Raw genomic sequence first — 12,005 nt, forward strand, 5'->3', positions numbered from 1 at the left:
GTAGAATCTATAAAAACACAAAACTCATAAAAGTGGGGAGTAGAATGGTGGTAGCCAGGGGTTAGAGGGTGGGGGAGATGGGCTGAAGCTGTTAAAGGTCCCAAACTTGCAACCAGTAGATGAATAAGTCCTGGGGATCTAGTGCACAGCATGGTGGTTACAGACAACAGCATTGTATTATAAACTTCAAAGCTGCTGAGAAACTAGATCTTAACTGGTCCCACCACAAAAAGAAAAATGGTAAGTTTGTGATACGATAGAGGTATTAGCCAATGTTACAGTGGTAATCACACTGCAACATACAAATGTGTCAAATCAACACAGCAGGGAGAAGTCAGTCAAAGGGGAACAAACTTCCCATTATAAGATGATTAAGTTCCAGAGATCTAATAAACAGCATGGTGACTACTGTTAACAGCGCTGTATTATATACTTGAAAGTTACTAGCATATCTTAGATATTCCTACTACAAAAAAAATTGGGGTCATGTGAGATGATGGATGTGTCAACTAACCTTATTTTGGTAATCATTTTACAAGTTTTATGTATATCAAGTCATCACATTCACATCTTAAACTTATGTAATGTTACACTTTAGTTCTATCTCAATAAATCTGGGGGGTAGAAAATGAGTAAAGCAAAAAAACTGACAATACCAAGTGCTGGTGAGGATGCCAGGCAACTGGAACTCATATATTGCTGGTGGGAATGCAAAATGGTATGACCACTCTGGAATGACAGCTTCAGGTAAACATACACTTAATGTAATTTCTCTAGTTTAAGAGCAGGAGTGGGGGTTGAGTGAGTTTAGAAAAATGCATAACATGTACTGGTCAAAGAGGCCAGACAGTTTAATGTGTGTATGGATGTTTTGAAGCAGCTGAGTACAGATGAACAAGAAGACAAGTGTAAACAGAAAAAAATAAGAGACCAGGTTAAGAGTATCTTCCATACATGTAAGGAAAGAAATTTATAGTTAAAGAGGTGATGGTTCCAGGATCAAAATCAAGACTGAGTCTTAAGATGGTGAGATACAAGGTGTATCTACCTTTCATCTCAATGCCCCAAGTTGTGAAGGTTCAAAGTTGCCTAGCAAGACAGTTGCTTAGCAGAACTGGTGTGACTAGTTCCTGTATATACTTATAAATTGTCATGTCTTTGGTAGTCTTTCTCCCATTTGTTTCCTACCCTAATTTCCATTTTGTGTATGGAAATGAACCTAAATATTGATTATAGACTCATCAAATATATAGCATCTTCAATGTATTGTATGTATTTTATTTATAAATAATATAAATATACAACTTAAGAATGTCATACACATCATGACTTTTCAAAAAATAGAATTATTTTTTCAAAAGAGATAAAAATTATAAATATTTCAAAGTAATTTTTATGCCATTTCTTAATGGTACCAAAATCCTGTTTCTCTCCCCAAAATAATATGCTGTAACTGTTCTAAGAAAAGTGATGTGATTGAATATGCTTTATCTTTTAAAAATCTTAGTTTAACATTCTCTAATGTAGCAATTTTAAGTTCTAAGTTCAGCTTATTATAATTCTTAGTTGTAATAGCTGCCATGACTAAAGAAGACATATCACAAAAATATGTATTTATAAATGAAACAAATGCACCATTGCCCATGCTTACCAAAGAATGATACTTGCTTTCTGTTCCCAGTAACCAATTATACACAATGGGTTTGGGGGCAAATGAAGTGAAGTGAAGTCTCTCAGTCCTGTCCGACTCTGCGACTCCATGCACTGTAGCCTACAAGGCTCCTCTGTCCATGGAATTTTCCAGGCAAGAGTACTGGAGTTGATTGCCATTTCCTTCTCCAGGGGATCTTCCCTGCCCAGGGAAATTTGGGGGCAAATAGGCTCCAAAATCACTGCAGATGGTGACTGCAGCCATGAAATTAAAAGACGCTTACTCCTTGGAAGGAAAGTTATGGCCAACCTAGATAGCATATTCAAAAGCAGAGACATTACTTTGCCGACTAAGGTCCGTCTAGTCAAGGCTATGGTTTTTCCAGTAGTCATGTATGGATGTGAGAGTTGGACTGTGAAGAAGGCTGAGTGCCGAAGAATTGATGCTTTTGAACTGTGGTGTTGGAGAAGACTCTTGAGAGTCCCTTGGACTGCAAGGAGATCCAACCAGTCCATTCTGAAGGAGATCAGCCCTGGGATTTCTTTGGAAGGAATGATGCTGAAGCTGAAACTCCAGTACTTCGGCCACCTCATGCGAAGAGTTGACTCATTGGAAAAGACTCTGCTGCTGGGAGGGATTGGGGGCAGGAGGAGAAGGGGACAACAGAGGATGAGATGGCTGGATGGCATCACCGACTCGATGAACGTGAGTCTGAGTGAACTCCGGGAGTTGGTGATGGACAGGGAGGCCTGGCGTGCTGCGATTCATGGGGTCGCAAAGAGTCGGACACGACTGAGCGACTGAACTGAACTGAGGCCAGTTAATTTCCACCCTCCTTAATACTAATCCATTTTTCTTACAAAGTAATCAGAATGTGCCTGATTTGTACATCTTTCACAAAGTGTCTCAAATCCCACAAAAATTCTGTTTTGAAAAATTTAAAGGAAGTAGAAATTTCTGTTTCCGACCTGTACATGCTTGCATGAGTGTGTGTGTGTTTGAGAGACAGAGAGAGTTATATGTAACACTGGTTTTCAGTGACAAAAATCTCATAAGGAAGAAATACATTCCCAAACATCTATTTTCAAATGCAGTCTCTGTTACACAAGTTTGTTTTGAAAAGCAATTACATTCTCACACAGTGTTAAAACATCAACTTTATATTGAAGATATAGATTGTGTAGGCATGTGTGTGAATAAATACATGGAAATATTCTACTGTCAGATATGATTAGGCATCATTGCTCATATCTGACAATGAGGCTAAGGAAGAATTCACATAGGAGTAGGAGAATCAGCTCTGCCATTTTCTTATGTTTTGCTTGCACTTACATTCTAAATATTTCCTTAATCCTCAGTTTCTTGGCAGAATTCCTTTCAATCTACTGGTCCATTTGGAGAGCAATAGATCAATTAATATATAATATAGGTAACATCTACCACAAATCCAGTAAACAGGGCACAAAATCAATTTAAAAACAGAAAAGACTGAAATAAGTGAGTCACCACCAAGCCTCCTGAATTCCCCTTGGCCAAACAGAATCCATTATCATCTCATATATGAACTGAATAGATACATCTATATCAGCCTATATATTACATAAAAAAGCCAAATTTCTTTCTTATTTTTATATAAAAAATAGAAACTAAATTTTTGCTTCACAAATGTTACCTCTCTGGTATGCACATTCCACTATGGAGAGATTCATGAAATATATCATAAGATCCATTTAAGGAAACAATTTACAACCAATAAAATCATATGACAGAAAAATAATTAAATATGGGGAAAGACAATATATCATTAGAGTGAAAAGTGGTTTACCAATAGCATTTTTCCTATATGTGGGACAAAGGAAATATGTTTATATATGAGTGAATACAGTCAATGAAAAGTTACTAGAAGCATACACACCACAATGTTAGCAGCAATTATTTCAGGATGGCAAGACTATGGGTAATTGCTACTTCCCTGTCTCTCTCTCTCTTACATTTTCCAAAATGTCTCTAATCATTTTCTAATCAGAGGAAGATGTATTACTGTTTTCCCACTACTTTCACAAGAAGTATGTGCTACCCTGTTATTCCATAACAAGATTTTTATGAAATACAATGACTATACAGTGTCCATTTCATTCATTCATCAAAAGGTAGATAGTTCACTATGTACCAGGCACTGCTCCAGACCCCAGGGGATACAACAATGTGCAGAAACAGACTCAGTTCCTGCCCTCAGGAGAGAGAGGCAGACAATAATCAACAGATTGAAAACACAGCAAGAGTAAGTATTATGAATGGAGAATACACATTGCCATAAAAAGCAAAAAAGGGAAAGCTAACCTAGAATGGTGGAGAAGGCAGTGGCACCCCACTCCAGTACTCTTGCCTGGAAAATGCCATGGATGGAGGAGCCTGGTAGGCTGCAGTCCATGGGGTCGCTAAGAGTCGGACACGACTGAGCGACTTCCCTTTCACTTTTCACTTTCATGCATTGGAGAAGGAAATGGCAACCCACTCCAGTGTTTTTGCCTGGAGAATCCCAGGGACGGGGGAGCCTGGTGGGCTGCCATCTATGGGGTCGCACAGAGTCGGACACGACTGAAGCAACTTAGCAGCAGCAGCAGCAGCAACCTAGAATGAAGGAGAAAAGATACTGAAAGTATTTGGTAGATATCCAGACTTATTTAAAACATTTTAAATGAGAATGTCATAATTTTTCATTCAAAACCAAACTGTAATAATCTGTGGGTTATTTGTGGCTTTCTATTATTTATGTCTTTATTCTTTTCTATTAGGATGAATAATAAACAGTTGCTTGAACTTTCCAAAGTGTCAGAAAATAAGAAAACTGAGGAAAGAATACTTTGGTAAAGTCAAAAGTATTCTAAAACAATTGTTAAGTCATCTGAAGGGTAAGAATCAAAAGTAAACTTTTAATCTAGCATAAGAAATTATGAGAAGACAGAAATTCTAACAGAAGTAGAATTTCTAGTGAGCCAGTCCTTAGAGAGATGGTCCCATTTACTGGGTTTCCTTGGTGGTGGTGATTTAGCAGCTAAGTCATGTCCAATTCTTGTGACTCCATGGACTGTAGCCTGCCAGGCTCCTCTGTCCATGGGATTCTCCAGGCATGAATACTGGAGTGGGTTGCCATTTCCTTCTCCAGGGTTTCCTTGGTTACCACTAAAAATTGGTAAAAGACATTTGGGAACAGTCAGGTTTAATGGGAAATATGTGACAAGACTGAATTTATCTCAGATAGAGTTAGACAGACCCTGTCAATTTCATGGTCCTGCCCTCCCCAATGTGTACATTTCACCAATGGACAAAATGACTCAGAAGAAAGATGTACACAAATCCGGCTTCTATACTGCACTCCCCCAAATGTTAGGCAACTGTAAATTAATACACATGATCACCTCATCTGGTTTTCTAATACTGCTCTCCTAAGGCATTCTAGAGGGTCAGTGATTTTTCAGTTCCTTAAATCATTTCTGCCAACATTGTTGTTTATGATAAGTTGCTAAGAAGCCTAAATCTGCCATGTTCCTTTACTTGATGAAAATGTAAATCTTTCCAAACACATTGATTTTTATCGTTGTAAAGTATACTTGTAAAGCATTTTGCAAGGTTCTGAGTCACACTGGATAAAAGAAATTTTAAAGAGAGATGCCACCACTTTGCCCACCATTACCGTTTCTTCTGGAGAAATGAAATGATTTTGCACAGTGCACCAGGTCACAACTGGGATACACCAAAGGTACTGGTCATTCTTTTAAGAAGACTTCATGATTAAGAGCCCATCTGACATACAGCACTGTGACACTATAGACAATTGAGCTGCTGAATTTGGGGGCACAGCTGAATGTTGATTAGTGTCAGTTATCTCTTTGGGTGAAGAAAGATGCTGCTAAGGTGTTCTTTTTCCTGCCTTTCCCAGAAAGATGAGCAAAAAGGCAGCGTGTCATAGCTAACGACCTGCTCAGCTCCATTACTCCTGGCCTAGCATCTGAGAGAGGTAAATGATTTCACTGATTAGAAAATGAATCTTGAAAATGCAAGAGCTGCACAGAATGCCGGCCCAGAATTGCACAGATATTTGAAAGAACGTGGAGAATAAATTCATGTAAAATTACTCCCCGTGAAAATGCACCATTAAAGATGTGTGTTTTGGTCCAATGATCATCACTGATAATATCATTAAGTACTCTTTCATGGTACTAAATTCAAGAATAATTTGGACATTTAAACATGCACATTTTTAAACATTAGAAATCTAGCTCAATTCACACCAACCCACAGGGGGAAATATGCCTTATTTCTGCAACCAAGCCCCCTTTTTGGCTGAAGAAGTCATATCTTAATAGCATGACAAAGCTGAAGAGAACCTGCAAGAGTGAAATGTTGATAGTGATGGTCACAGTGACATTTCTGTAAGATACTGAATGTGAGAATATAGGGAATGAGCTGCTCCTCGGGTAAAAGGTAGACATTTTGAGAGGTACATTAAGTTGTTCAGTCTACTAATGTACTATTTAGTAAACTGTATCTCCAGGGCATTAAATAGCATAATAATGCTCAGGAGGGAAGCTAGGATTGGAAATGCATTATCCACTGTGCTGAGAGGAGTTCATTCACCCCAGGAAATCTGGCCCAATGATAATTCAATCCAGTGCATTAACTTGGTACACAAAATTATGTTGTATATTCTTTTGTCCTTGGTACAGAGACAAATATTCCCTTTAATAGACATTCCCATGTGTAATATATAGGAAAGACATTGCGCCACAAATGCTAAACAAGATATGGTTAGAACTAATGGGCTTTGTTTCTAGCCCATCTCCATCAATCATCCCTTTTGTCATCTCTCCTTTGTGGATGGAGCTACAAGAATATTTCCTTAGGATTCTTTCCTCATTCAGGGAAGACCTGCTGCTGCTGCTGCTGCTGCTAAGTCACTTCAGTCGTGTCCGACTCTGTGCGACCCCATAGACAGCAGCCCACCAGGCTCCCCTGTCCCTGGGATTCTCCAGGCAAGAACACTGGAGTAGGTTGCCATTTCCTTCTCCAATGCATGAAAGTGAAAAGTGAAAGGGAAGGTGCTCAATCGTGTCCGACTCTTAGCGACCCCATGGACTGCAGCCTACCAGGCTCCTCCATCCATGGGATTTTCCAGGCAAGAGTACTGGAGTGGGGTGCCACTGCCTTCTCCGCAGGGAAGACCTAGCCCCAAAGAATGAACCAAGTACAAACACCACCCCATAAACATGACCACACACACACAAAAAAAATCAGTGGTATGTCAATGGCAGTTGTACCACTTGCCTTAAATGAAGTGATTATGTATCCACTGAGATAGACGCCAAATGACAGTTATTTTGTGGATTACCAATGAACATCAAACAATATAAAACAAAGATAAAATACAGCTCAGGTGAATAAAAAAGAATATGGAGTAAGATTACAAATAAAAATGCATTGGTGAGCCTTGATGCCAAAGTTATATGGATGGCCAAACACAGGGGTTTAGATAAGAAAACAAAGGCTAGCAATGGAGTTGTAGAGTCAGAATTCTAATACCAGACAGGGCTTCAGGGAGCCCTATCATTTATCAAACGAAGAAGCTGAGGCCCAAGGGGACAGAACAACTTGTTCAAAGGCACATGGATTATCAGTTACAGTTAGAGGACTAGAAGCCACTACTAGTGGTTGGCCAGAAAGTTCATTCAGGTCCCTAACATCTTATGGAAAAAGCTGAATGAACTTTTTGGCCAACCAATAGTTCTGTCTTTTCCTCTTTAGCATAAATTGAGAAAAATAGTCCCTAGTTCTAGAGAAGCTAAGCTGTTCTTCTGACAGAGTTGGAAGACCTCAGACTCCTTCAAGATCATTCCATATGAGGAAAAGCAAAAAAAAAAAAAAAAAAAAACCCTGCATATCACACCTCTATTTACACATAATCTTTAAAACACAATTCCAATGTATTAATAAATCCCTTGAAATGAACTGAACTGCTGTGTGAAACAACGCAGTTTTATGGATTTGTTGCTATACTGTGTATTTAGCCCTGGAAAACAAACAAAATAATACTGTTCTGGGAACAGAGCCTCCAGATTGTATTATTTAATACTCCTGATAGATGATAGTCATTTTTGCAAGTGGCATCTGGCCAAGATTGTGGGTCTCAAAGAGTGTCTCAACTGTGCTCAATCATTACATCTCCTTCTATTAAAAACCCGTATTGGGGTTTCTAGAACTCACAGCAATCAATCTGCTTGATTAATGAAATTTTTTTCTAAGGCTTTTGTTTTCCTGGCACTGGCTCTCAAAAAATTAGACTCTCATTTCCTCTTCCATTTGTGGTTGCTAGGAAAGAGAGATTTTGTGATAAATATTTATTATCTTCCAATTCCTGTCTCCCTTATGGTGGGGTTATTGCTTTATTCAGCTCCAGAGCTAAGGAAAATGTCTGCCATGTCATTAATAATAAACAAAGCTGTAGTGTGTGTGCGATAATGAATTAAGCTCATCCCAGCCCATCTGCGCATCACCATTCACAGACCTCTTGTCAAAGGAAGGTTCTGCAGGATCCACAGGTCCTTGGTCTTCTCATTATGTAAGTAATCCATGGGAGGAGTTAAGTTGTAAAATATTTTAATACAAAGTGAGCAATCTCTTTTCCCGAATATTTGTCTGGCAATGAAGCAAAATTCTAGCTACTGTTGTCCCAGGGTTGAGGGTGAAAAAAGGGGAAAGTTACCAAGGCTCATTTGATCTTGGAGAATCAACGGAGCAGCCTCCTTATGGAAATTAGGCAGCTGGAGTGGGTAAGAATCAGTCTGGACTTTTTCACTTTTTCTACTTCTTAGCCAGTTTAGAATGGTCCCCCTCAATGTGCTGGTGAGCCTTTCCCAAACGGCCTCATAAAAATTTCACTAACATTTCTTCTGTTTCCCTACACCAATTCTTCTCTGGTAAACAGCACTGTACGTATTGTTCAGACAATAAATTCCTGTTCTGTTTTAGATAAAAGCTTCCACACTTCCATAACTTATTTCTAACATAATAGATTCTCTAAATTCGTGCTTCTCAAACACTGAGCACACAAGCTGCCCAAGAATCTAGTTAAAATGCAGAGTCCAATTCAGCAGGTCTGGGATTGGGACCTGAGATCACATTCCTAGCAAGCCCTCCAGGGATGCCAAGGCTGCTGAGCAGTAAGACCTAAATGATACATCTCTCCCCTTGGAACCTCAAAGAGTCAAGCAAAGACAACAAATTAGGAAGCCCATGCAAAGACAAGATTTTTAAACATTTTATATACAATATTTTATACTTTTTATATAGATGTATCTGATGTTTTAATGCAGAGTTGACTGTCAACACCTTGCTTCTCTAAATTATAATACCCTATCACTGGATACCACAATCACAGAAAACTAACCAATCTAATTACATGTACCACAGCCTTGTCTAACTCAATGAAACTATGAGCCATGCCGTGTAGGGTCACCCAAAATGGGCAGGTCATGATGGAGAGTTCTGGCAAAATGTGGTCCACTGGAGAAGGGAATGGCAAACCACTTCAGTGTTCCAGCCTTGAGAACCCCATGAACAAGATGAAAAGGCAAAAAGATAGGACACTGAAAGAGGAACTCCCCAGGTCGGTAGGTGCCCAATATGCTACTGGAGATCAGGGGAAAATAACTCCAGAAAGAATGAAGAGATAGAGCCAAAGCAAAAACAACACCCAGTTATGGATGTGACTGGTGACAGAAGCAAGGTCTGATGCTGTAAAGAGCAATATTGCATAGGAACCTGGAATGTTAGGTCCATGAATCAAGGCAAATCAGAAGCGGTCAAACAGGAGATGGTGAGAGTGAATGTCAACATTCTAGGAATCAGTGAACTAAAATGGACTGAAATGGGTGAATTTAACTCAGATGACCATTATATCTACTACTGTGGGCAAGAATCCCTTAGAAGAAATGGAGTAGGCATCATAGTTAACAAAAGAGTTCAAAATGCAGTACTTGGATGCAGTCTCAAAAACAACAGAATGATCTCTGTTCGTTTCCAAGGCAAACCATTCAATATCACAGTAATCCAACTCTATGCCCTGACCAGTAATGCTGAAGAAGCTGAAGTGGAATGTTTCTATGAAGACCTACAAGACCTTCTAGAACTAACATCCAAAAAAGATGTCCTTTCCATTATAGGGGACTGGAATGCAAAAGTAGAAAGTCAAGAAATACCAGGAGAAACAGGCAAATTTGGCCTTGGAATATGGAATGAAGCAGAGCAAAAACTAAAAGAGTTTTGCCAAGAGAACGCACTGGTCATAACAAACACCCTCTTCCAACAACACAAGAGAAGACTCTACACAAGGACATCACCAGATGGTCAACACCAAAATCAGATTGATTATATTTTTTGCAGCCAAAGATGGAGAAGCTCTGTACAGCCAGCAAAAAGCAAGACTGGGAGCTGACTGTGGCTCAGATCATGAACTCCTTACTGCCAAATTCAGACTTAAATTGAAGAAAGTAGGGAAAACCACTAGACCATTCAGGTATGACCTAAATCAGATCCCTAAAGATTATACAGTGGAAGTGAGAAATAAATTTAAGGGCCTAGATCTGATAGATAGACTGCCTGATGAACTATGGATGGAGGTTCGTGACACTGTACAGGAGATAGGAATCAAGACCATCCCCAAGAAAAAGAAATGCAAAAAAGCAAAAATGACTTTCTGAGGAGGCCTTACAAATAGCTGTGAAAAGGAGAGAAGTGAAAAGCAAAGGAGAAAAGGAAAGATATACCCATTTGAATGTAGAGTTCCAAAAAATAGCAAGGAGAGATAAGAAAGCCTTCCTCAGCGATCAGTGTAAAGAAATAGATGAAAATAACAGAATGGGCAAGACTAGAGATCTCTTCAAGAAAATTAGAGATACCAAAGGAACATTTCATGCAAAGATGGGCTTGATAAAGGTCAGAAATTGTATGGACCTAACCGAAGCAGAAGATATTAAAAAGAGGTGGCAAGAATACACGGAAGAACTGTACAAAAAAGATCTTCATGACCCAGATAATCACGATGGTGTGATCACTCACTTAGACCCAGACATCCTGGAGTGTGAAGTCAAGTAGACCTTGGGAAAATTCACTATGAACAAAGCTAGTGAAGGTGATGGAATTCCAGTTGAGCTATTTCAAATCCTAAAAGATGATGCTGCGAAACTGCTCCACTCAGTATGTCAGCAAATTTGGAAAACTCAGCAGTGGCCACAGGACTGGAAAAGGTCAGTTTTCCTTCCAATCCCTAAGAAAGGCAATGCCAAAGAATGCTCAAACTACCACACAGTTGCACTCATCTCACATGCTAGTAAAGTAATGCTCAAAATTCTCCAAGCCAGGCTTTAGCAATACATGAACCATGAACTTCCTAATGTTCAAGCTGGTTTCAGAAAAGGCAGAGGAACCAGAGATCAAATTGTCAACATTCGCTGGATCATCAAAAAAGCCAGAGAGTTCCAGAAAAACATCTATTTCTGCTTTATTGACTATGCCAAAGCCTTTGACTGTGTGGATCACAACAAACTGGAAAATTCTGAAAGAGATGGGAATACCAGACCACCTGACCTGCCTCTGGAGAAAGCTGTATGCAGGTCAGGAAGCAACAGTTAGAACTGGACATGGAACAACAGACTGGTTCCAAATAGGAAAAGGAGTACGTCAAGGCTGTATCTTGTCACCCTGCTTATTTAACTTCTATGCAGAGTACATCATGAGAAATGCTGGGCTGGAGGAAGCACAAGCTGGAATCAAGATTGCCGGGAGAAATATCAATAACCTCAGATATGCAGATGACACCACCCTTATGGCAGAAAGTGAAGAAGAACTAAAGAGCGTCTTGATGAAAGTAAGAAAGAGAGTGAAAAAATTGGCTTAAAGCTCAATATTCAGAAAACTAAGATCATGGCATCCAGTCCCATCACTTCATGGCAAATAGATGGGGAAACAGTGGAAACAACTTTATCTTTGGGGGCTCCAAAATCGCTGCAGATGGTGACTGCAGCCATGAAATTAAGACACTTACTCCTTGGAAGAAAAGTTATGGCCAACCTAGACAGCATATTAAAAAGCAGAGACATTACTTTGCCAACAAAGGTCTGTCTAGTCAAAGCTATGGTTTTTCCAGTGGTCATGTATGGATGTGAGAGTTGGACTATAAAGAAAGCTGAGTGCCAAAGAATTGATGCTTTTGAACTGTGATGTTGGAGAAGACTCTTGAGAGTCCCTTGGACTGCAAGGAGATCCAACCAGTCCATCCTAAAGGAGATCAGTCCTGGGT

This window comes from Oryx dammah, unplaced genomic scaffold (assembly GCF_014754425.2).
Source record: "Oryx dammah isolate SB20612 unplaced genomic scaffold, SCBI_Odam_1.1 HiC_scaffold_23, whole genome shotgun sequence".
Taxonomy (NCBI): Eukaryota; Metazoa; Chordata; class Mammalia; order Artiodactyla; family Bovidae; genus Oryx; species Oryx dammah.